Source organism: Macrotis lagotis, chromosome X (assembly GCF_037893015.1).
Source record: "Macrotis lagotis isolate mMagLag1 chromosome X, bilby.v1.9.chrom.fasta, whole genome shotgun sequence".
Classification (NCBI taxonomy): Eukaryota; Metazoa; Chordata; class Mammalia; order Peramelemorphia; family Peramelidae; genus Macrotis; species Macrotis lagotis.
Window position 1 is genome coordinate 457360761 of NC_133666.1, and position 26379 is coordinate 457387139.

Consider the following 26379-nt stretch of genomic DNA (forward strand, 5'->3'; position numbering starts at 1 on the left):
TCTAAAATGCTGTATCCATTTTGATCTTATCTAGGAATAGGGTGTGAGGTGTTGTTTAATCTAAGTTTCTTCCATACTAACTTCCAATTTTCCAAACTTTTTTTATTGCAAGGAGGGTTTTTATCCCCATAGTTGGATTCTTTGGGTTTATCAATCAGCAGATTACTATAATCATTTCCTACTATTACACCTAGTCTATTCCATGGCTCCACCACTCTGTTTCTTAGCCAATACCAGACAGTTTTAATGACTGATGCTTTATAATATAATTTTAGACCTGGTAAGGCTAAGCCACCTTCTTTTCACTTTTTTTCATTGAATCCCCAGAAATTCTTGACTTTTTATTTCTCCATATAAATTTACTTACAACTTTTTCTAACTCATTAAAGTAATTTTTTGGAAATTTGATTGGTAGTGCACTAAACAAGTAGTTTAATCTTGGTAGAATTGTCATTTTTATTACATTAGCTACACCTATCCATGAAGAGTTGATGTTTGCCTAGTTATTTAAATCTGATTTAATTTGTATGAGGAATGTTGTGTAATTGTTTTTCAAAAAAAGTTGTTGAGTCTGCCTTGGTAGGTAGACTCCCAGGTATTTTATATTTTCTGAGGTTACTTTGAATGGGTTTTCTCTTTCTAGCTCTTTCTGCTGCAGCTTGTGAGTCATATATAGAATGTTGAGGATTTTTGAGGGTTTATTTTCTATCCTGCTACATTGCTAAAGTTGCTAATTATTTCTAGTAGTTTTTTAGATGACTTTTTGGGATTCTCTATGTATACCATCATGTCATTTGCAAAGAGTGAGTGTTTTGTCTCTTCCTTCTCAATTCTAATTCCTTCAATTTTTTTTCTTCTCTTATTGTTGAAGCTAATATTTCTAATATAATATTGAATAGCAGTGGTGATAATGGGCATCCTTGTTTCACCCCTGATCTTATTGGGAATGCTTCAAGCCTATCCCAATTGCATATAATGCAATTGATGGTTTCCGATAGATACTGTTCATTATTCTAAGGAACACACCATATATTCTTACACTTTCTAGTGTTTTTAGTAGGAATGGGTGCTGTATTTTGTCAAAAGCTTTTTCATCATCTATTGATATGATCATATGATTTCTTTTTTTTTTAGGTTTTTTGAAAGGCAAATGGGGTTAAGTGGCTTGCCCAAGGCCACACAGATAGGTAATTATTAAGTGTCTGAGACTGGATTTGAACCCAGGTACTCCTGACTCCAGGGCCAGTGCTTTATCCACTGTGTCACCTAGCTGCCATGATCATATGATTTCTGACAGGTATGTTTTTAATATAATTAATCATACTAACAGTTTTTGTAATATTGAACCAACCCTGCATTCCTGGGACAAATCCTACTTGATCATAATGTACTATCCTAGTGATAACTTGTTGTAATCATTTTGCCAAGATTTTATTTAAGATTTTTGCATATATATTCATCAGGGAGTTAGGTCTATAATTTTCTTTCTCTGTTTTAACTTTTCCGGTTTAGGTATCAGCACCATATTGGTGTCACAGAAAGAGTTAGGCAGAGTTCTGTCTTCACCTATTTTTCCAAAGAATTTATATAGAATTGGGACCCAATTATTCCTTAGAATTCACTTGTGAATCCATCTGGTCCTGGAGATTTTTTCTTAGGGAATTCAATAATGGATTGTTGAATTTCTTTTTCTGAGATAAGATTATTTAGGTTTGTAATTTCCTCTTCATTTAATCTGAACAATTTGTATTTTTGTAAATATTCATTGATTTTATGATTAGATTTATCTAAATCTGAGAGCAGGAGGCTGAGATTCCCACTAGTAAAGTTTTTCTCTCTATGTCTTCCTGTAGCTCTTTCAACTTCTCCTCTAAGAATCTGGATGCTATACCATAGGGTGCATACAAATTCAGTATTTTTTATTACTTTTTTAATTTTTTAATTTAATATTTATTCTCATTTTGTACAAATAATGTTTTTCTTTACATTAGCAAAATATTCTTGTTTAAGAGTAAACAAAATACCCCCTCCCCAATAAATGCAGACATGCTTGAGCAATAAAGTAAAGGGGAGAGGAAAAAAATTAAAATTAAAAAAATAATCGTAATAATTGTAGGTATGGCCAGGCGGACCAATGGAGGAAGCACCAGCCCTGGAGCCATGAGCACCCGAGCCCACATCCGGCCCCGTACACCTCAAAATCACCCAGCCATGTGACATGTAAGCCACCCAAATCCCACTGCCCTGCAAAAACCAAAAAGAAAAAGAAAAAAAAAGACCCAAAATAAAATAAAATAGTAATAATAGTATGGGTGGCTGGGTGGTAGATAGAGCATTGGCCCTTGAGCAAAGAGCACTTGGGTACAAATCTGGGCTCAGACACCCAAGGACCACCCTGCTATGTGGCCCCGGGCAGGCCACCCAGCTCCATTTGTCCTGCACCCCCCCAAATAATAATAATAATAATGATAATAATAATAATAATAATAATAATAATAATAAAAATGTGCTTGAGTCTTTGTTCCAACATCAACAACTCTGTCGTGGGTAGGTCACATTCTTTATGTTAAGTCCATCACAAAAGTTACTTCCATATTTTTCCACCATTGCCATTGCTGATCGCAACTCCCTCCTTTCGTATTTCTCCACTACCATGTATTATATTTTCTCTCTCCATTCACTTTGACTCTGCTGTAGGGTATCTGAGTGGCACAGCAGACAGAGCCCTGGCCCTGGGGCCAAGAGTCCCCGAGCTCCCATACCACCCCTTAGGCCCAGCATCCACCTGGCCCTATGGTCCCGGACAGGCCATCCAATCCCAGCCCCTTGCAAGAAGTAAAAAAGAAAATGTGTTATATCTGACCACTCTCCCCCCATGGTCCATCCTGTCCTCCATCACTCACATCCTCCCCTTTCCCTTGTCCCCCCTCTCTCCTTCTTACTCCAGATGTCTATACCCCATTAAGTATATATGCTGTTTCCTCTCCTAGCCACCTCTGATGAGAGCAAAGGTTCCCTCATTCCCCCTTGCCTTCTCCCCTTCCATATCTTTGCAATAGCTCATTGTTATAAAGAAAAATCTTATTACATGAAATATCTTGGCCTATTCCCCCTCTCCTTTTCCTTTCTCCCATTACATTTCCCTTTTTTTCTATTGACTCCATTTTTACACCATATTTTTTCTTCAAATTCAGCTTTCTCCTGTGCTTCATCTATAAAATCTCCTTCTACCTGTTCTGTTAATTGAGAAGGTTCATATGAATATTATCAGTGTCATTTTTCTATACAAGAATACATGCAGTTCATCATCATTAAGTCTCTCATATTTTCCCCCTCACCTCCAATCTCTATGCTTCACCTGAGTCCTGTATCTGAAGATCAAACCTTCTGTTCAGCTCTGGCCATTCCAAAAGGAACATTTGAAATTCCCCTGGTTCATTGAAAGTCCATCTTTTTTCCTAGAAGAGGACATTCAGCCTTTCTGGGTAGTTGATTCTTGGCTGCATTCTAAGCTATTTTGCCTTCTGGTATATTATATTCCAAGCCCTATGAGCTTCCAATGTAGTTGCTGTTAAGTCTTTGTGATCCTGACTGTAGCTCCATGATATTTGAACTGTGTCCTTCTGGCTGCTTGTAATATTTTCTCTTTGACTTGGGAGTTCTGGAACTTGGCTATAATATTCCTAGGGGTTGTTTTTTTGGGATCTCTTCCTCAGGGGGATCAGTGGATTCTCTCCATTTCTATTTTGCCCCCTGCTTCAAGAATATCAGGGCAAGTTTCCTGTAGTAAATCTTTGAAAATGATGTCAAGGCTCTTTTCCTGATCATGACTTTCAGGTATTCCAATAATTTTTAAATTATCTTTCCTAAGTCTGTTTTCCATATCAGTTGTTTTTTCAATGAGATATTTCACATTTTCTTCTAATTTTTCATTTTTTTGGTTTTGAAATATTGATTCCTGATTTCTGGCAAATTCATCAGTCTCCCTCAATTCTATTCCTTGTCTGAAGGATTTGTTCTCCCCTGAGAGTTTTTTTATCTCTTTTTCCATCTGGCCAATTTTGCTTTTTAAAGCATTCTTCTCCTCCATGAATTTCTGAACTGTTTTATCCATTTGACCTAAGCTAGTTTTTAGAATGCTATTTTCTTCAGTATTTTTTTCCTTGACTAGGCTGCTGACTTCATTTTCATGCTTTTCCTGCATCTCTCTCATTTCTTTTCCCAGTTTTTCTTCTAACTCCCTCATTTGATTTTCAAAGTATTTTTTGAGCTCTGTCATAGCCTGAGCCCAATTTTTGTTTTTCTTGGAGTCTTTAGATGCAGGAGCTTGTGATTCCTCATCTTCAGACTAAGTATTTTGATCCTTCTTGTACTCATTTGCAAAATATTTCTCAATGGTGTTCCTCTTTTTTCTCTGCTTGCTCATTTTCCCAGCCTGCGCCTGTTTTTGGGGTGCTTCCTGAGCTTTTGGGACACTCCCACAAGGGTCTCAGAATGTGAGTCTCTGTCCTCCTTCCTGGTCTGTGAAAGACCATATGCACCCCCCTCTGCCACAGGGCTGAGGTGGGGGGGCTGTTGTTCTATGGGAGGGCTAGACTGCAATTAGGATCTGAATGTGGTCAGAGCCCCAGAGTCCTGTTCCAGGGGCAGAGGACAGAGCTCAGCAGTCTCTCTGTCTCTCTCTTCACTCCCCTCCCTAGGTTCAATGGGCTCATGCCCTGGGGCCTCCTGCTTACCAGCTCTGCCTGCTTCTCTTCCTGGATCTGGCTGTGCTGGCCAAGCCGCTTGCTGTGTGCCCTGAGGGCTGGGCTCCATGTGCTCTCTCTGGCAGAGGTCCCCCCCACTGTTCCCCCAATTTGTGCTTGATGCTTCCCAGGGTGTAGTTCAGGAGACTCCCCTTCTTCTGTGAGCCACAGCAACCAGTGCCCTGGGGCTGCCTCCAGGAGGCTGAAGTTCTTTTGCTCTGGCGGGCCACCCCTCTGGTGGGCCGCCCCTCAAACGCCGGGGAGCAGAGCCTTTCTGCTCTTTTCCAGGTTACCTTGAGTAGGAGAATTGCTTCCCTGGGACCCTCTGTTGGTTCTGTCTCTGGAAAATTTAGTTAGAGTCCTTAGCTTATGAGTTTTATGAGAGAGCTCCTAAGACAGGATCCTTTCTTGTTGCCATCTTGGCTCCCCCCCCCACCAATTCAGTAGTGAAATTACTTTATTGTCTTTTGTACCTTTTAGGAGGATATATTTTTCTTCCTTCTGTGTTTTAATGATATCTATTTTTGCAGCTGGTTTGTCTGAGATAAGGATTGCTACCCCTGCTTTTTTTTCACTTCAGCTGAAGCTCCAACCTTTTACCTTTAATTTATTTGTATCGCTCTGTTTCAAATGAGTTTCTTGTGAGCAGCATACTGTAGGATTCTGTTTTTTAATCCAGTCTGCTATTCACTTATGTTTTAAGGGAGAGTTCATCCCATTCACATTCAAAGTTATAATTACTAACCCTTTATTGCCCTCCATGCTACCTTCTTTCTGTTTGAATTTTTCCCCTTTTTTCCCTTTATCTATATTTCCTAGTGCTTTGTTTCTGAATACCACCAACCCTCAGTGTGTTTGCCCTCTTATATCTTTATTATTATTATTTTCCCTTTCCTTTTTCCCTTCTTCCCTTCCTTTTGTTAGTTCCCTTTTTCTCCCCTTTTCCCTTTTTAATGCTTGGAAGTTATGAGAAGTTAAATTAACTGAGTGTGTCTAAGTTAATTTTTTTTTAGGTTTTTGCAAGGCAGATGGGGTTAAGTGGCTTGCCTTAGGCCACACATCTAGGAAATTATTAAGTGTCTGAGACTGGATTTGAACTCAGTTACTCCTGACTCCAGGGCTGATGCTTTATCCACTGCACCACCTAGCTGCCCCTGTATAAGTTAACTTTAAGCCAGTTTTGATGAGATGAAGATTCAGGTGGTTCTCATATCCTCCCTTCTTCCTCTCAATTACAAAAGGTCTTTTGTACCTCTTGATGTAATAAGATTTACCCCATTCAGTATCCTCCATCCTCCATTCTCCTTACTGTCCCCCTTTTTAAGGAAGTATTTCTTTGTAAATCATTCTATCTGAGTCACAGAAAAGTTATGAGTGTTCATCACTTCTGGTTATGTATATTCTCCCTAATAGAGTTACAATTCTCAAGAGTTCTGAGAATCTTTCTCCTAAGTGGCTATATAGTCAGTTTCATCTTATTTGATAGAAGTTTCTTTTTTTTTCCTTTTTGAACCTTTCCATGTGTCTCTTGTGTCTCCTGTTTGATGTTCAAATTTTCTATTTAGCTCTGGTCTTTTCATCATGAAATTTTGGAAGTCTCCAATTTCATTAAATGTCCATCTTTTCTCTTAGGAGAGAAGACTCAGCTCTGCTGGGTAAGTGAATTCTTGGCTGTATTCCAAACTCCCTTGCTCTTTGGAATATCTCATACCAGGATCCCTTAATGTTGCTGTGACCAGGTCCTGTGTAATCCTTACTGTGGCTCCTTGGTATTTATATTTTCTCTTTCTGTTTGCTTGCAGGATTCTTTCTTTTATCTGATAGTTCTGAAATTTGGCTACAACATTCCTTGGTGTTTTCATTTTAGGATCTCTTTCTGGAGGGGATCGATATAGTCTTTCAATAACTGTTTTGCCCTCTGGTTCCATGATATCAGGGCAATTTTCCATCACTAAATCCTGTAATATCATGTCCAGGCTTTTTTATTTTCTCTTCACTGTTTTCAGGAAGGACTATAATCCTCATGTTCTCCCATTATGATCTATTCTTGAGGTCAGTGGTTTTGCTGATGTGGTATTTTACATTTTCTTCTATTTTTTCAATCTTTTGGTTTTGTTTAACCCAATCTTGTTGTCTCATGAAGTCATTAGTTTCTAATGATTCCATTCTTTTTTAAGATAAGATTTTTTTTAATTTATCTTTTGCAGTCAATTCTATTTCTGAAGTTTTCCATTTGCCCAAGTGCAGTTTTGAGAGAATTACTTTCTTTTTGCATTTGCCCAATTAAAGATCTGAGAGAGTTATTCTCATTCTCATTTTGTATGTGTTCAACTGTATTTTCCATGGATTTGTTTTCTCATTGCCAGATGCTAATTTTCTCTTGAGTTTCTTTTCCCAATTTTTCCAATTCAATTTTAAACTCCTTCCTGATTTCTTCAAGGAAGTCTTTCTGGGCTAGTGGTCAATTCATATTCTCCTCAGCAGTGCTAGATCTCTCTAGGTAGAATATGTTTCTTCTAAGTATTTCTTCATGGGCCCCCCTTTTTTCTGGGCTTTCTTCATCTTTTTAGGATCTGGTATTGGGGGGAGGGAACTGACTGTCAGAGGGTTGCTTTTGAAGATCCTAGCAGCTTTGTTCACTTGCCTCATTAATTCCAAGCACTAGCTAGCCAGTAAGGAGCACTGATTGCTTTCTCTGGAGTGTTTAAGGTCCTCAGCACAGGATTGGGCCCTGGGGGAGGGAGTTAATCTCTTTCCTTTGAGTGAACTCTATTGACCACACCTTAGCCTGAGGGTGTGGGGGGGTAGTTTTTTTGTTTGGTCTGTGCAAAGGGCTTCACTTAAAGTATGGATCTCAGGTCCCTTGTCCAGCAGGTTGTTCTCCAGGTATGTTCTGAAACTCACTCTCCCTGTAACTCCCCCCCCCCCCCCAAATCCTCAGCTAAAGTTGGATCTCACACCAGTCACTCACCAAAGTCTCTACAGCTGAGACTGATTCTCTGCTCTCTTCTCCTGGATCACCCATGGCCCCCTGAGACAGACCTTCTTGGTAGGTGTTCTCCTAGCTTTCCTTTCTGGGTTTTTTTGATCGAATTTCTGTTAATAGGTTTCTCTCATGTTGTTTTTGAGGGGAAAGAGGAGCACTTAACACAGTGCCTGTCTTCTCTCTGCCATCTTACCCGGAAGTCTACAGGTACTTTAAATAGAATGTTTCTTTTTGTCTCTAGATGTTGTGTCTTTTCAGTTATCTACAGAAATGCTGATGATAAATATGGGTTTATTTTATATCCTTCAACTTTGCTAAAGTTGCTAATTGTTTTAAGTACTTTTTTAGATGATTTTCTAGGATTTTTTAGGTACCATCATAGCAAATGCAAAGGGTTTTAATTTCTTCATTACTTATTCTAATTCCTTCAATTTATTTTTCTTCTCATTGCTAAAGCTAACAATTTGAATACAATATTGAATAATACTGATGATAATGGACATTCTTGCTTCACCCCCATCTTCTTGAGACTGCATCTAATATATCTCCACTACATATAATGCTTGTTAATTGTTTTTGATAATTACTGTTTATTGTTTTAAGGAACATTCCATTTATTCCTATGCTCTCTAGTGTTTTTAATAGAAATTGGTACTGTATTTTGTTCAAAGATTTTTCAGCATCTATTGAAATAATCATATGATTTCTATTAGAATTGTTATTGATATGGTCAATTATGCCAATAGTTTTCCTAATGTTAAACCAACCCTTAATTCCTGAAATAATCCTACTTGATCATATTTATCATCCTACTGATTCCTGATATCCTACTGTTATTGCTTAGTGAATATTTAATTCATTAGGGAAATTGACCTATAATTTTCTTTCCCTATTTTGACTCTTCCTGGTTTAAGTATAAGCACTGTATTCGTGTCATTGAAGAAATTTTGTAGAGCTCCTTCTTCATCTATTTTTTTCAAATAATTATAGTGTTGGAACTAATTGTTCCTTGAATATTTGATAAAATTCACTTGTAAATCCATCTGACCCCAGAAAGGTTTTTTCTTATGGGATTCGTTGATGGTTTGTTCGATTTCTTTTTCTGAGATGGGGTTATTTAAGTATTTAATTTTCTCTTAACCTGGGCAGTCTATATTTTTGAATATTTTTATCCATTTCACTTAGATTGTCAAATGTATTGGCATACAGTTGGGCAAGATAGCTCCAAATTATTACTTTAATTTCTTCCTCATTGATGATGAATTCACATTTTTTAGTACTGGTACTTTTTTTTTTCTTTCATTAACTAACTCAGTATTACCCTTCATGCTCTCTCGCTTCTATTTGTACTGTTTTTCCTTTCTTTCACTCTATCCCTCCTCACTAATATTTTGCTTCTTAATACTGCCTCTCTCAATCTGTCCCCCTTTCTATCAACCATCCTCTCTTTTCTTTCACCTTTGCCTTTTTCCTCTTCTGCTTCCCTACCTTCTACCAGTCCTCTTTCCCCCTTTCCCCTCCTAATACCTCAAGGTAAGATAATTTTATAAATCTGAGTTTATGTGTCGTTCCCTCTTTGAGCCAAATCCTATGAGAGTAAGATTCAAGTAGTTATCACCCCCTCCCTTCTTTCCCTCTACTGTAATACGTCCTTTTCACCTCTTCATGTGAAATAATTTGCCCCATTCTGCCTCCACCTTCTTCCCATCTTATTACAACCCTCCTTTTTTGATGTCCTAACTTTTTAAAATGATTCTAGTAAAATCAACTTATGTCCAAACCTTCAGCTTAAGTATACTCCCTCTAACAGTTACAATTCTCAAGAATAATGAGAATCTTTCTCCCAGATAGAGATATATCCAGCTTTATTTTACTGAATAGCAGTCTTTTTCCCTGTTTACATATTCATGTATGTCTTTGAGTCTCCTCTTTGAAAGTCAAATTTTATGTTTAGCCCTGGTCTTTCCATTGGAAAAGTTTGGAAGTCACCTATTTCCTTAAATGTTCAACATTCCCCTGAATGAATAAGCTCAGTTTTGCTGGATACTTGATTCTTGGTTGTTAGTCAAAGTCCCTTGACCTTCCAAACATCATAATCCAGGCCCTTCAATCCTTTAATGTTGATGCAGCCATGAACTGTGGAATCCTGACTGTGACTCCTTGGTATATAATTTGCTCCTTTCAGGCTAGTTACAGAATTTTCTCCTTGATCTGATAATTCTGGAGTTTGGCTACTATATTTGTTGGCATTTTCATGTTGGCATCCCTTTCAGGAGGTGATTTCTTTCAATGCCTATTTTGCATTCTAATTCCAGGATATAGGGCAGTTTTCCTTGATGATTTCCTACAGATTGCTATCCAGTGCCTTGTTTTGATCATGGATGTCAAGTAGTCTAATAATTTTTAAATTATCTCCCCTGGATATAGTTTCCATTGTTTTACCAATGAAGTATTTTGCACTTTTCCCATTTTTTTCATTTCGTTTATTTTGTTTAACTGATTCTTGTCTTATGGAATCTTCTACTAGTTTCAATCTGTTCTTCAAAGAATTATTTTCTTCATTTAAGTTTTGCATTTCATTTTCTATTTGGTCAATTCTAATTTTAAAGAAGCTGTTATCTTTTCCAATTGCCCAATTGTATTTTTGTATTTTTTTTTGCTTTTTAAAGGATTTGTTTTCTTCTGTCTCTTTTTGTGGCAAAATGTTGATTTTCTCTTGCATTTTTCCCCATTTTTTTCTATTAGATTTTCAGAATTCTTTCTGAGTTCTTCCAAGAAGAGTTTCTGAACTGGAGTTGAATTTATATTCTCTTCCAAATCTTTACATGTAATCCTACTGCTCGTACCCTTCCTTTCTAAACTAGTGTTTGGCCCATCATCATCTCCAAGTTAATTTTCTATAGACCTTGATTTTCTCTAAAATTTTGTATACATTTTGGGATTTGTTACTGGGCCCTATCTCAAGGTTCTTATGTTGGGAAGAGGGGTTAGCTGGCAGACCTTTCGTGCTAGAATTCTAGAGGCTTGATAACTGGTCTGGTTTGTAGATATCAGGAATTATAGGGGGTTGAACAATGAGCCAACTGGAAAGGAATATCATTACTCTCTATCTCTCTCTCTCTCTGGATAGAGCTAGGGACGTCAGCTACTCACTGTCTGCCACTGGAAAAGGTGGGAATGCCTGGTGCTGTCTCTGGGTTGTCTTTGCCAGAACACCAGGTAGTTCTGGCAGGAAACATTGTTGCTGGGGTTGGGCCATTCAGACCAGCTGCCCTGGATGAATGGGGGTCCTTGGTATCTTGTGCTGCAGCTCTCCCAGTGTTCCCACCATGAAGCTTTGTACAAACTGAGAAAGATTCAGCAGGAACTCAATTCCACAGTCAAGAATCTCTGGTCAGTCTCTACCTCTTCCTGCTTCCAGTGGCTTGGGTTTCTGTTCTCTGCCCTGGGGACACTCACACTCCCCTGGGACAGACCTCTACTCTGTTCTTTTTTTTTTTTTTTTTTTTTTTTTGCAAGGCAAATGGAGTTAAGTGTCTTGCCCAAGACCACACAGCTAGGTAATTATTAAGTGTTTGAGACCAGATTTGAACCCAGGTACTCCTGACTCCAGGGCCAGTGCTTTATCCACTGCACCACCTAGCTGCCCCTCTACTCTGTTCTTTTGTGGATTATGTCACTCCAAAACCTGTTAAAAGGCTTGATTATTGCCAGGGAAATCCAGGAGAGCTTTCTTCCTTCTGTCATCTTGGCCAGAAGTCCCTCAGATCCTTATTTCCTTATGACCCTTGGTAGACCCCTGTGCATGTTGGTATCAGCTAAACTCTTCCTTTTGTACAATCCCCAAATAAAAGCAGGTACTCTATCCTCATTGAACCTGTTGGTATGCTTGGATATCCCAAAGGCCTCAGACTTCTTTTAAGGCTTCTTTGGTTCTGACACTCATTTGATGAAATAATTTTGTCTCTCAGTGGGATTTCCAGTATTCCAAGGAATAGTTAGCTTTGTCTACATTGGCACATATTCATGAGCATTGTTTTTATTTTTTTTAATATTACCTCTTATGGTTTAATAGGCCAGGTTTAGAATCTGACTTTGGGTGCCTGCTTACTGGAGCTCATACTTGATTTCTGTATTTCCTTATTTCCATTATTCTGGCTGCTTCAAGTCCCTTTGCAGAAATTCTGTTGATTCCTGCTGGCTTCTCATTCTGCCATCATAGGTTTCTGACTGGTTTGCCTCTGTTTAATCTGGTTTCTTTGGTATTACTCTTTGACCCAGTTTTGTGACTTTCAGAACATTTCCTGTTTATTTCAGTAGCTTCCCTACTATGAGTCTTTTTATCACCTCTAACTGCTTCTGAATTTACTTATATGTATGCTGGCTTCCCTTGTGTGAATCCTATACCCCCTTCCTTAACTTCTGACAGTAATTTTTGTATACCTGTGATCTGGAGGGATGAACTTACTTCTCTTGTTTTTCAGTTCCTTTAGGATTTCTCACATTTGAGTCCTTTCTAGATTGTTTTTTTCAGGATTACCTATGAGAGATGGTTCCGATACTACCTTTCATGATGCCATTTTAACTTGACAACGTCTTTTTTTAAAAAATGAAGCCTAAAATCATTCAGACTGAGGTCTAGTAAACTGGAAGGATGGGGACAAGGTCATGCTCAGGAATACAAACTTTTAAATTACAAACAAAATGTGATTATAAATAAATGATATAAATTTTCACACATGGCTCATAAATGACTCTGAAGACTAACGCAAAAGATAACTTCCAAAATTGTTTTGACTAGAGGCACCACCATTGAAATAAATGATATATCAAGATGACTACTGGGGAATAAATTATGGTTCAGTGAAACAACCAGTTTAGTTACCACATGGAGGGTATTATTTTTAGATAGTTGCCACAATACTCTATCATGGAAGATGATATTTCTCTTTTATCATTTAGTTTCCAGTCTATCTGGGTACAGTATATTTTAAGTATATCAATATCTCAAGTACCAGCATATCAAACAAGCTTCAACACTGACTATTTCTACTAGATTACCTTGATAATGAAGTGATACAATAAACTTTCTTATTTCTCTTTTCAACATGGACACATAAATGGATCTGACTAATGGAGTCTACAAGAAAACTTTCTCCAGGGATAATGACAGGACAAACCTGTCTAGGATCAGTGGCAAAAAAATGAGTTACTATTATTCCTGGTAGTCTTTTTACAATAATAAGGAATATTTAGAGATTGGTAGATCTTTAAGATTCAAAATAATGAGTCTAATTACATAATTTTATAAACTATGACAGACAGTTAAAGGAATAATTTTGTGGAGGAGACCTACAATATTTTATTCCATTGTATAAATAAGATCCTAGTTATATTCTAGAAATCTTAAAACCTGAAGAAACAATCTGCTACATCATGTGTTTCATGTGACCTTTGGGTAAAATGAACCATAAACAGATATGCTCCTTTGGTAGTTTGTGTTAGTTACCCAAATTAACCTAATTACTTTAAAGGAGCCAAATAACTTATAAATACATTCTTATAAATGAAAACTTATTTTTGTTATAGAAATAACAATGATCACTGTCTAACTTCTCAAATATTTCCTTCTGGCAGTTACCCAAATAATATTCCCAGGAGTAATAGCCTCCCTGAGAGACTGTCTTTCTTAAAAACCTTCATTAGCTCCCTATTACCTTCAGTAGCCACTTACAGGTCCATGAGGTCCATGAGATCTGTCACAATCTGAATGCAATCTAATTTTCTAGCCTTATTTTGCCTTATTTCTTTTCATGTCCTCTGTATTCCTGCCTTATTAGATTATAAATTGTTTCTTGAACTTGACATGCCTTTATTTTTTGTCTCTGAAACTTCCCTCTCCACACATCCCTTGTATTTCCTTATTTCCACTTTTCAGATTCCTTATTTTTCCTCACTTAAGCTAAATGTACTTTCTCACTCTTTAGATTTTCCTAGAGATTTATTTCTCCCTGAGTTTGCAACCGGCTTCTTTGACCTTATATTATAAGGTCAGTTTGATTGTAAGATCTTTGAGGCAGAATATATTTAACTTTTTGTCACTGTTTTCCCAATAAATGGTAGAGTGTCTTGGCCAGAATGTGAGCATAATGTATTGTTGTTAAATAGAATAGAACTAATAATGCACCTCTGTATTTAAGAAACTTCCAGTTTATCAGGTCACAGTAATGTATATATTTGAAGCATCTAAAAAGCACATTTTGAATTAACTTTGACAAGTAGAAAGGAGGTTGGCACACCTTGAATTTGTAATTGGCATATGGGAGGCAAGTTGTTATATCAGGAGCAGCAATCATAAATGGAAACCTGGAAGGGTTGAGTGAGCTGGTTCTGAAATAGATGAAGAGCCTAGATTTATAGCCAGGAATGAATTTTAGATAGGAGAAATTATGTATGTGATATTAAAATTAAACAATGAGGATACAATGGTGAAAAAACAACCAAACAACATACTTTGACACTAGGAGCTCCTGATCTAGGTAAAAGGATGTGATGATTAGACAAAATTCCTAGAGTTAGAATTAAATAAATTAGAAGTTCATTTCTTTATCAGCAGACCAATGTAGTAAGCTGAGACATTAGTGATTGGAGGGACCACTTCTAAGTACAGGAATAGTTGATTTTTCTTGCACTTTACTATCCTTCAAAGATATTGTGTAGTGTGTGCTTGTGTGTGTATGTGTGTGTGTGTGTGTGTGTGTGTGTGTGTATCTGTGTGTTTAATTGAAGGTTTGTGGTAATTATGTCAGGCAAATCTATCAACATCAATTTTCCTAAATTATATAATTACATATTGTCTCTGTGTCACATTTTTGTAATTCTTACAATACTTCAAACTTTTTCATTGTTTTTATAACTCTTATGTTGATCTGTGATCAATGATCTTTGATATTTCTATTGTAACTGTTTTGGGGCCACACAAAACATGTTCATGGGAACTTAATTGATAAATGTTATGTGTGTTCTGATCACTCTGTTGAACAGCTGTTCCCTCATCTCTCTCCCTCTCCTTGGACCTTTTCTGAGGCACAACAATATTCCAGAATATTATATAAACTTAGTTGATAAATCAGTGTCAGTGTTTGAGAAGATTGACTCCAAATTTGAAAGTTCAACTGTGGGTAAAATGTTATCAAACAGCATCATATGCTAGAGAGAAATCTTTCATGGAAGGAGCCCTCAGTTGATATGGCAAACTTCAGTGTTGTCTTATTTTAATGCAATTGTAATATCCATCTCTACCATCTGCAACCACCACTCTGATCAGTCAGTAAGCCATGAACACTGAGGCAAGACTCTCCACTATTAAAAAGATTGTGACTCACTGAAGGCTCAGATGATGGTTAGCATTTTTAGCAGTGAAGTATTTTTAAGGTCTTTGCAATTTGAGATGTAATACTATAGTATAGACTTCTATATGCATTGGGAAACCAAATATTTATGTGACTTGCTTCATTATGATATTTGATTTATTGCAGTGATGTGTAATTAAACCAACCATATCCCTGAATCAGACTGAGTCAGTATTTCTGTATGGGAGTTTGGGATGGTGTGGGAACAAGAGACAACATCTTGTAGGGAGTAGACCCTGAACTGAACCTGGAAGAATGCTCCAGTGTAAAGTATTTTGGTTCACAATAGCAGTTTGATATACATTTATCAAGTATCGAAAAAGAACAATAATTTTAATGGACAGTGATAAGTGGTAAGAGGGAGTCCATTCTAGGTAAAGAAGACTATTTATATACAGACACAAAGCCTAGATTAAGACCATGGAACATCTAACAGTTCAATTTGACTGAAGTGTTAAATGTACAAAGGATAGTTGTCATGAAATGAAGTTAGAAAGGTACATTAGACTCATATGGCAGAGGACCTCAAATGCCTGATCAAAAGGTTTATGCATTTGTTCAATGGTTATGAGTGATCACTAATTTTTTTTAATGGGTGAAGCGAAGATGAGTCTATGAGTGAAAAAATGAATAAAAAAATCACTAATTAGCCAGTTACTGTGTGCAAAGTACTGTTATACTCTGAAGATAGAAATAAAAAAGTAAGACAGTCTCTGCTCTCAAAGAGCTCACATTCTGTTAGGGAAAGACAATACATACAGGATCATTCAGTTACAGGGCAGATAGAAAGACTCAATGGTCCTTAGGGTACAGTGGCAAAGCAGATGGTCATGCCTCTTTTTAATGTTGTTTCTTCTGATAAAATCATATCAGTTTCTGATGTTGAATCATTTGACAGTGCCAAGGAACAGTCCTTTGGCAATGGTGTATAGGTTAGATTGGAGGAAAGAAAGTTTAGAGGTGTACTCTACTTATCATTCAAACTTTAATTTTTTAAAATTGGATTTTTCATTTGTATGTCTGCTGTCATAAATGAAACATAGAGCAACTTACTATAAATGCTATACTTTTATATGACTTCTAACCTCTCATGGATATAGGGAAATTTGCCATTTTATTGAGTATCATACTACAGTAGATTAAAAATAAAGTTGTGTGCTATAGTAAGTACTTTGCATCTATTTGTTTAATGAAGTTAGTAACTTGGGACATAATGTGGACTTATTTACTACATGAGTATTCTGCTGCCTGGTAACAGAAGATTGACAGGAAGGCACAGTTATAAAGTAGTAATCTGGATAATGGTAGAGCTGAAGCTATGACAACATAGTATAGGAATCTTCCTGCCTTCCTTCCTACTGAAATACTAAAACAAATGTTTAAAGCTTGCGTCTTTTTGAGCTTTTATAAGTGGGGAATGCAGAACTAAGCACAGTAAGGTAACAGAAGAATGATAAAATATACTAAAGGAATATCTTTAGAGAAGAAAATTTTTGAGTCAGAAGATTTTTTTTTCCATGGTCATGTTGTCAGATTTTCTCATATTGTGAAAAAATGAGCCTAGAGTGAATTGTATGCATGGGTACACAAATTAGAAATAAATAGGGGGGCAGTAGATAAGTGTCATCACATCAAGACTTTTCCTACTACAATACTGTAGTGGAGCTTACAAAATGTAATTGCTCTATGGTGCATAGGTAGACACCCAAGGACAAGCTATTGTTAGTCTTTGCTACTTTCCTTCCACACTTATTTTTCTAAATGTTTTGGGAAGCAACTTCAGGATATTTGAATAACGTAGCCCAAATCCTCTAGGAAAAGATAAAGAATAGAGGGACAATCAGGGAAAGAGTAAGAGTGCTTCCTCAAACCTTGAAACTCTTTGGGAAAGGCTAAGGCATGTGGGAGATATGTTACAGAAATACTGGGATTGAAGGAGACAAAAAGTACTGATTTCCCATAAGTTTGTCTAACTTGTGTTTGGAGCTTCTCCATTCACAATATGGTACCTCACAAACTTTTTCATAGGGTATGTAGATGACCTTAGATCTTGCTATTTCACTTCACCCTCTCCTCACACTGGCAAATATGAGATTCCCAGAGAAACAATAATTGTGTGGTTATCTTCAAACTCTCTCAGGGTATAGGGCAGGATAGAATAGCATATTGTGGGGAATATAATCCTCCCATTCACTGCATTATCATCTGGGCTCCTGCTAATGTGCTTCCATTTACACAACTCACAATTATTTTTTCCCTATTAAAATTAATATAACAACTTATCCAGCAATAAGGTAGAAGAAATAATATCACAAGTAGTGACAAAGTAAATATAGTTACAACAAATGCATAATATTCCACATGTGAATTTGGATCACAACTTTATCCTAAAACATTCAGTATCTCTGAGGGAGAACAGGCTTTCATTTTACAGATAACCAGCCCGGAAGCAAAAGAAAGAAAGAAAGAAAGAAAGAAAGAAAGAAAAAGAAAGAAAGAAAGAAAGAAAGAAAGAAAGAAAGAAAGAAAGAAAGAAAGAAAGAAAGAAAGAAAGAAAGAAAGAAAGTCAGACAGAAAGAAAGTCAGACAGAAAGAAAGTCAGACAAAGAAAGAAAGAAAGAAAGTCAGACAGAAAGAAAGTCAGACAAAGAAAGAAAGAAAGAAAGAAAGTCAGACAGAAAGAAAGTCAGACAGAAAGTCAGACAGACAGAAAGAAAGAAAGAAAGAAAGAAAGAAAGAAAGAAAGAAAGAGAAAGATAGAAAGAAAGAAAGAAGGAAAAAGATTCTCTTATCGCTCTGGACTTCAGGTTCATATGTCATTGGTGTCTTCAGGAATATCATCACACAAAATCACTTCTTGATTTTTCTGCTTGCTTGCTAGTTCTAATCTGGGCAAATCTCAAAGTTTTTGAATTTTGCATTATGTTTACAAGTTTTTTAATTTACAACTACCTGTGTTGTGAAAATATGGTGGAAATATATTAAACTCTTACATTAGCTAGAAGTTCTCTTTAAGCCAGAGATCTTCCAACTTCATCAGACTCTTTCAGTTAGTAATTCATTTATCATGATACTCTATTTTTCAATCAGATAAATCTCAGTATCTAATCATAAGTAGCAAAAGCCTGCAATTCTGTCCCCCCCCCTTTTCTGCTTTTCTCTTTCCAACCAAAGAGGATGGAAAATCATATTAGAGGCTCCTAAGAGGCTTTTTCTATTCCCAAATGTTAGGTGGCACTTATGGTAATAGTGTATCTGACTTTTTATTTGACCCTGTTAAGTATTTCCTCTCTTGTCAAGTTCTTTAATGTAATCACAATATGTCTGTGTGTGTTTGTGTGTGTGTGTGTGTGTAAGTGTGTAGATATGTATGAGAAATTAAAAATTTTATTCTAAAGGAAACAATGGAATGTACATTTACATATAGATAGGAAAAAGGATTATACATTTAATTTGGATCTCTTCTATGTACATATATATTATATATGTATAGCTTCTCTTCTTTTAAATATATAATAAGATTACCATGTCACTTTCAAAACTATCCTGCTTGTCTGTGCTTTTTTTTGGATTTCCTTCTGTTCTCCAAGTTTTTGTAATAAGGTGCTTCAATAACATTCTTTCCTTCTTTTCTTCCTATCTTCCTTCCTTTTTTCTTTCTCCTCTCCACAACCTCCCAACTCAATTTGAGAAAAATAGGAAAGTAAAACAAAACTTTTACAACACACTTAAGCAAAACAAATTCCCACAGTGACTCTGTCCAATTCACAATCTATATTCAGTGATTTCAGTCAGAATCCTTTGATACTCAGTGACTTACTTTTCAATTATGGAGTAAAAACTCATCAAATCTCTACTATTAAGAAGAGTCTTTATTAAATGATCATTTTATATAGCTATATGATTTTTTTTCTTTTTTGAGTTTTACTCTTTTAATTTAAAGACAGTTACACGTAATTGAGTGGAAGGGACCACAATGTCTTGCAATTCTCGACATTAACCAATTTTCAAAATCATCCTTAAAATTTGTCAAATACCCTTAAAGTTGTTTTTTCATATTTATATTTTATCAATTTTCAATAAATACAAAGTACATTTTCTATAATATTTATTTCATCACTGAGTAGTTCCATATCAAAGGCAGTACTTAAAAACATAGTACCTTAAATATGTTGGGTTTGAAAACCCAGGTTCTATTGAAAGATACAAGAAGAAAGAGAAACTTTCCATAAACCTGCAAGAAAGCCTCATGTACAACTAAGGTATATAGGGATCATATGTGAAGTAAAATTTAAATAATAATAATAATAATAATAATAATAATAATAATGTTTTAGGCTTTATTTTTGTTAGAAAAATCTATGTCTTCAGAGACTTTTGCCAGTGTTAGAGAGAGATGGTTTCCTGGGGAGAATGTCAGGGGTGATCTAATATGCTGGGGGTGATCTAATCTTCTAAAGTGCAGATAGAGGTAAATGGAGAAACCTAGTGGAAGGATTCTGGTGGTAATAAGTACTTGGATGAATTAAGAGCTAAACTTCACATGAAATTAGAGAAAGGACAGAGCAAGGTCAAGTGAAAGGGAGAGAAAAAGAAAGAACAAAAATGATAGCAAAAAGTCTTTCCTTCTCCCTTCTGTGGTGCTGGGGTTTGGGGAAGGTGGGTTCTCTTTGGTTTTTATATGAACCAAAAGTAAATTTGAGAGTTTACATGTATTCTTGGAACTAATGTTTGTATTTTAAGTGCTCTCTTTCCCCATCTTCCCACCTTTATTTACTAGTTTCACAGTACTCAGCAAATGATTTAATATTCCTCAGTCTCAGTTTCTTCATCTGTTAAATGAAGGGGTCTCTAGGGTCTCTTCCAGTTTTACAATCTTATGATTTAAATAAAATTATTTTTCTCTATAAGATTGTAGTTTTCAAATATTTGGTGAGGGTCTCAGTATGTTAGGAATAATTAATCAAAATCTGGCCCTCCTTTGCTCCCAAATCCAAAAGGACCAAGTCCTATTGATTCAATATGAATGACCCCTCCTCTATAGCTCTTTTCCCTCATTCACATGATTATCACCCTAGTTTAGACTCTCATTCTCTCTTATTTGAACTATTGCAGTAAACTATTAATTGGTCTCCTATAAGGAGTCTTCTCCCTTCCTTAACTAAGCTAAACTCTGAATTGCTACCAAGATAATGCAGCTCTGAATGATACTCCTCTGCTCAATTGTCTTTGTTACCTCAAAAATCATATAATAATAATTAACAATTATGTACCAAGTACTTTACAATTATCTCATTTGTTTCTTACAGCAATTTCAGGAGGTAGGTATTATTATTATTATTATCCTCATTTTTACAGATGAGGAAACAGACAGACAGAAGTCAAGTGACTTTCCCAGATTCATTCAGTTAGTAAGGATCCAAGGTTAGATTTGAACTCAGGTCTTCCTGAATCCAAGTCTGTTGCTGTATCCACTGTCTCTGATAAGTAAATTTCAGTTTGCCATTTAAAGTCTTTCCATATTTTCAGTCTATCCTATATTTTCAGACTTATTTTACAGTCTTCCCCTTTTTATATACTTTGCATTCCAGCCAAATTCGTTCACTTGCTTTTCCCTAAACTTTGCTTTCTATCTATTCCTTCTTGACTTTTCTCAAGGTAGTCTCCTTTTTGCCTGGAATAGGTTTTTTTTCCTTCCCCTCTTCCTCTCAGTATCTCTGGATTCCTTCAAGGCCCAATTCAGATTCTCTTTCCTTTTCTGACATCCCTAGTTATTATTGGATTTTTCTCCCCTTTTCCACATTATTTTTGATTTATGTATATGGTTACAAGTTATATTCCCTGATTGAATGTAAGTTTCTTTAGTATAAGGTCTGTTTTATGGTTTGGTCTTTATGACTCCGTCAATTAGTATGGTACTCTGCATATTAGTAGTTGCTTGGAAATGTTTATTGAGTTGAATTCATAATATCCATTGACTTGCTTAATTGAATCATAAATTAGTTTCATTTGCTGTTGAATCATTTTTAGTCATGTCCAATTTTTTATGACCCCATTTGGCATTTTCTTAGTAGAGATAGTGGAGGGATTTGTCATTTCCTTTTTCAGCTTATTTTGCAATGACAAAACTGAGGCAAATAAGGATCAAGTAACTTGCCTACAAAGTCACCCAGCTAGTTTGTACCTGAGGCCAGATTGGAACTCACAGAGATGACTCTCTTTGATTTTAGGCAGGGTACTCTTTCTACTGTGCCACCTAACTGCCCCATTAATTCATTCAGAGACATAACATTTTTTCAGGAGTGGGAGGAGACATTTTTTGCATGGCACAGAGGTAGTTTGTAGTGTGTTTTCCAGCATTTTAATATTCTATAAAATAGTAACTGTAATTGGGTATGTAGTGGGCAGAATCCCAAGTTTTCACAAGGAAATAATTTTATTTGTATAATTGCTTTTTAGTATAGCCAAGCTTGATCCATTAAAGTAAACTTTTGAGGCTGAAAACTGGAAAATTCATAAAAATACACTCAGTGAGCTGTTCTCTTTCTTGTATGCCATGCTTTGGAAACTATCCCTAGATTTTAAAAATCCATTTTAAAACCAAAGATCTTATATTTTAGCAAAGTATAATCATTTTCTCTTATTTTATTTTTTAAAATTTTTTTAGGTTTTTGCTAAGCAATGGGGTTAAGTGACTTGCCCAAGGCCGCACAGCTAGGTAATTATTAAGTGTCTGAGACCAGATTTGAACCCAGGTACTCCTGACTCCAGGGCTGGGGCTTTATCCACTGTGCCACCTAGCCGCCCCTCTCTTATTTTATTTTTCTGATAAGACTATGATTTCATCAGGACCGAGAGAGAGAGAGAGAGAGAGAGAGAGAGAGAGAGAGAGAGAGAGCAATCATAAGGAAATTTCTACTCTCATGACAAACCAGCACCTGTTCTGTAACAAAGTTTTAGAGATATTTATTTGAGCTAGTGAGACGTTCAGACAGCTGACCAGGGTCAAATGATCAACGGGTGTCAGACTTTTATACAGGTTGTCCTGACTCAGAGACCGACTGACTCTCTTTTCACTGAACCATTCTGTCTCTCCAACAATACGAGCACTTTGAAAACTGAATTCTATGAAATTCAATGAACGTTTATTATAATTTTCCTAATCCTTATATTTCCAATTGCTGTTTAGCAGTTCTATCATTAACAGCAAAAATGATCTTTTGTGCCTCTAATGGATAACTAGTTTAAACCTCAAAATCTGTTGTAGACTTTCATTAATTAATTAATAAATATTTCAAACATCATGACAGAAATCACAATGTCTTCATTCCTTCAATTCAGTGTTCTTAATTATGTGTGTGTATTTGTGTGTGTGTGTGTGTGTGTGTGTTCCATCTCTTTAAAAGACTGGTGAAGCCTACAGAACTCTTCTCAGAATAATGTCTTTAAAAACTCATAATTGAAGAAACTGTTAAATTTTGTTGAGAAATTAGTGAAAATGCAGTAATTTTTTTTCCTTTCAAAATCATGACCACTATGAAGTCTATTCATGGACCCATTGAATTACTGTTTTAGTGCATATTCCTCAATGTTTTTAATGACTTCCTTTCTGTTATATGATGAACCTTTCCAAATTTAGCCAGACTTGCTCTTTGACCCACCGGTCACTTCTGGGTGTTTATGTAGTTTGGCAGATCCAATTGTTGGGTGTGTAACTAGCTTGATAGGCCTTTCGGAGTTTTTGACAGAGTAATCAAAAACACAAAGTCACCTCCACAATACAATGAGGCAGCAGAGGAGGAATTCTGAGGACGAATCTCTCATTAAAGCCTGTTTATTTGAAATCTTACAGCAGCATATGCAAATCACCATTCCATCGGGTAATAGGCATTTTGAAAATCCAGGGTTTGATTGATTTAAACAGGGGAAAGTTTCTATCCAGCCTCACCCTTCTTGCATGTATAAATGATGAGGCAGATGCACAAAGGTTAGACATCATTCAGAAGACTTTAGCTTCCTCTATGTAAATCTGATTCTGGGCCCAGGTTAATGTGATATAGCTAAAAATTGATGTGCCTAGAAATTATTGCTAGAAAAGGACAAGATGACCCAGCAAACAGACCAGAACCTTGGCAAATGGCTAAGGAACAGGGTGTTGGCTTATTAGACAGAATAGTAAAGCTTACTTCTAAACATTCTGTATTAGAGAAGGTTTTTTTAAAACACAAAATTTCCAAGACTCCTTAGGGCTATCCTGCAAGTGCTGTTGGGCTTTAGATATTTTTGTTGAATTGCTCTTTTTCTTCTTTTTGCAAGTTTTTGTGTGTATATTGTTTCTGAATTTAATCACTTTCTCGTCTGTTTCTAAAGTACTTTTGGTTTCTTATCTTCTTTCTGTAGCAGGACATTTGTAACCAAACTATGGTAAAGAAGCACACCTGAAAATAATTAATACCTTGTAGCATATATTTTTTTCCTATGGGTCAGATAAGGAAGAACATAAAGGGAAAAAAGGACTGAATACCACTTTTTACAACTTTCATTCCTGATATTATAAACCCAATCATTATTTCAAGTCTTTGGTTCTTTTACTATGTCTAATCAATTAAAAGTTAATATATAATTGTCTTTGCTACTATTTGCATTATATGTATAATACATGTGAATGTACATAAATTTTCCTAATTATTATAAATGGGTTTAGATATTTATATATTCTAGATCTATATAAAGTAAAAAGTTTATGGTCTAAATTTAAATGAGTTGCTTTTAGTGAGAAGTTTCTGGGTCTTTGAAAAGTTTTTAAACATCTATTCCAGGACTCTATTGCTGTTCAGTCATTTAAACTATGTCTCATTCTTTATAACCCCTTCTGGGACTTTCTTGGCAGATATACTGGAATTACTTGCCATTACCTTCTCCAGCTAATTTTACAAATGCGAAAACTAAGATAAAATACAAGTATATGACTTGCTCAGGTTATACAACTAGTATCTATCTGAGGTCAGATTGGAATTCATGAAGATGAGTCTTCCTGACTTCTGGTAGGTGACTTTATCTAATGTGTCATCTAATTGTCCACTTATGGAAACAAAAAGATCATTCAGAAACATAATCTCCCTATTTTCCTTTTATGATATAATTCATTTCACCTGTAAAATGTGAATAGCAAGAACCTACCACACTGAGTTGTTATGAGATCAATTGAGTTAACATATGTAAAATGCTATACCAACCTTAAATCATCTTATTCTTGTTCTTGTTCTTCTCTTCTTGCTCCTCCTTCTTTTCCTCCTTCCCCTCTTCCTCCTTCTCCTTTGTCTCTCTCTCTCTGTTTCTTTCTTTCTTTCTTTCTTTCTTTCTTTCTTTCTTTCTTTCTTTCTTTCTTTCTTTCTTTCTTTCTTTCTTTCTTTCTTTCTTTCTTTCTTCCTTCTATCTTTTCTTCCTCCCCTCCCTTCCACCTCTCTTCCTCCCTGTCCCCCCTCTCTCTCCCTCCCCACCTTCTCTCTCTCCCCCTCCCTCCCTCCCTCCCTCCCTTCCTTCCTTCCTTCCTTCCTTCCTTCCTTCCTTCCTTCCTTCCTTCCTTCCTTCCTCTCTCTTCTCTCTTCTTCTTCTTCTTCTTCTTCTTCTTCTTCTTTTGCTTCTTCTTCCTTCAGTAACTTCTGAACTCTTGAGAAAGATCATTCATAGTAATGGTTTCCTTTCCCTTTATTTCAAATTTGGCAATCCTGTATTTATTTGCTTTTAATTTTATAGATGGAAGCAGGCATGGGTCAAAAGCCATTGGATCCAACTTAGTTAATAGGAATTTCCATTATAATAAAATGGTCAATAATCATTCATCTCCTGCTTAAGATCATCGAGACTGGAGAATATACATCCTTTTGATTAATATACATTTAAAACTAGGTAATTTAGTTGATAAGAGTTTTTAAGCATTCTTTAATTTTTTTTTTAAATTTAATGGGGGGGGGGGTCTGAAATGAGGAAGACCTGAGTTTAAACTTAAACTCAGAAACTTCCTAGATATGTGACCTTGAATAAATCAATAAATCTGCATCTGCAGATCGTCCCAGCATTGTGAGGATCAAATGAAATAATAACTCTAAAGTATTTAGCATAGCACCTGGCAATAGTAAATGTGACAGGGGAAGCTAGGTGATGCAGTGGATTGAACACCGAATCTGGAGTCAGGAGGACCTGAGTACAAATTTGACCTCAGATACTTCATATTTACCTATCTGTGTGATCTTGGGCAAATCACTTAACACCACTGCCTTGTAAAAAACAAAAAGAAATAGTAAATGTGACAGAATTGTCAGCTGTCAACACTGTTCCTGCTATTATAATTCCACTAAACTCTAATTATTAGGAAGCTTTTCCTTACATCATGTCCAAATTTGCTTCTTTGTAACTTCAACTAATTGCTCCTACATTTGCATTATGGTGCCATCTAGTCTAAGTCTATGTCAAGAAAGCCTTTAAATTTTTTAAAGACAATTTCCATTTATTCTCATGTGTCTTGATTTCAAGGGATTTATCACCTAGGACAATTTCTTCTGATCATTCTTAACCTTATCTGTTTCCTTCCTAAAACAAAGTTTCTAGACCTAAACATGGCTTTCCTGCTCAAATATTAGCCCTAGCCCCAACCTTAATGCAGTGCCTGGCATATTTGTTGTTATTGTTCAGTTGTTTCAAGCTAGTCTGACTCTTGGTGATCGCATTTGGAATTTTCTTGGCAAAGATACTAGAGTGATTTGTCATTTCCTTCTTCAGCTCATTTTACAGATGAGGAAACTGAGGCAAACAGGATTGAATAGCACATCCAGTGTCCGAGGCCAGATTCGAATTCAGGAAGTCTTCCAGGCTTGGCACTCTATTCACTTGGTCAGCTAATTGTCTGGCACATATTAGTAAAATATCAATGACACTAACTGAAGAAACTTTAGATTTTCTCTCTAGATTTAGCTCATTTTGACTTTAAATATTCTGTTTTTATTCTTAAGATGTTGTCCCACATTTTGTATTCATAGTTTCTTACCAGACTTTGATTCTACCTTTTGTCTTTAAAAACCTGTGTTTTTTTATGAATTTTTAAAAATATTCATTTTTCTTTTCAAACTCCTCCCTTTGTTCTCATTAGAATTATTCTCTTTTGTGAATTCAAAAATTCATTCTTCAGCTTTTCAGCCCTCCTGGGTTGACTGTCCCTTTAGAATTTTAGTCCCTGTTT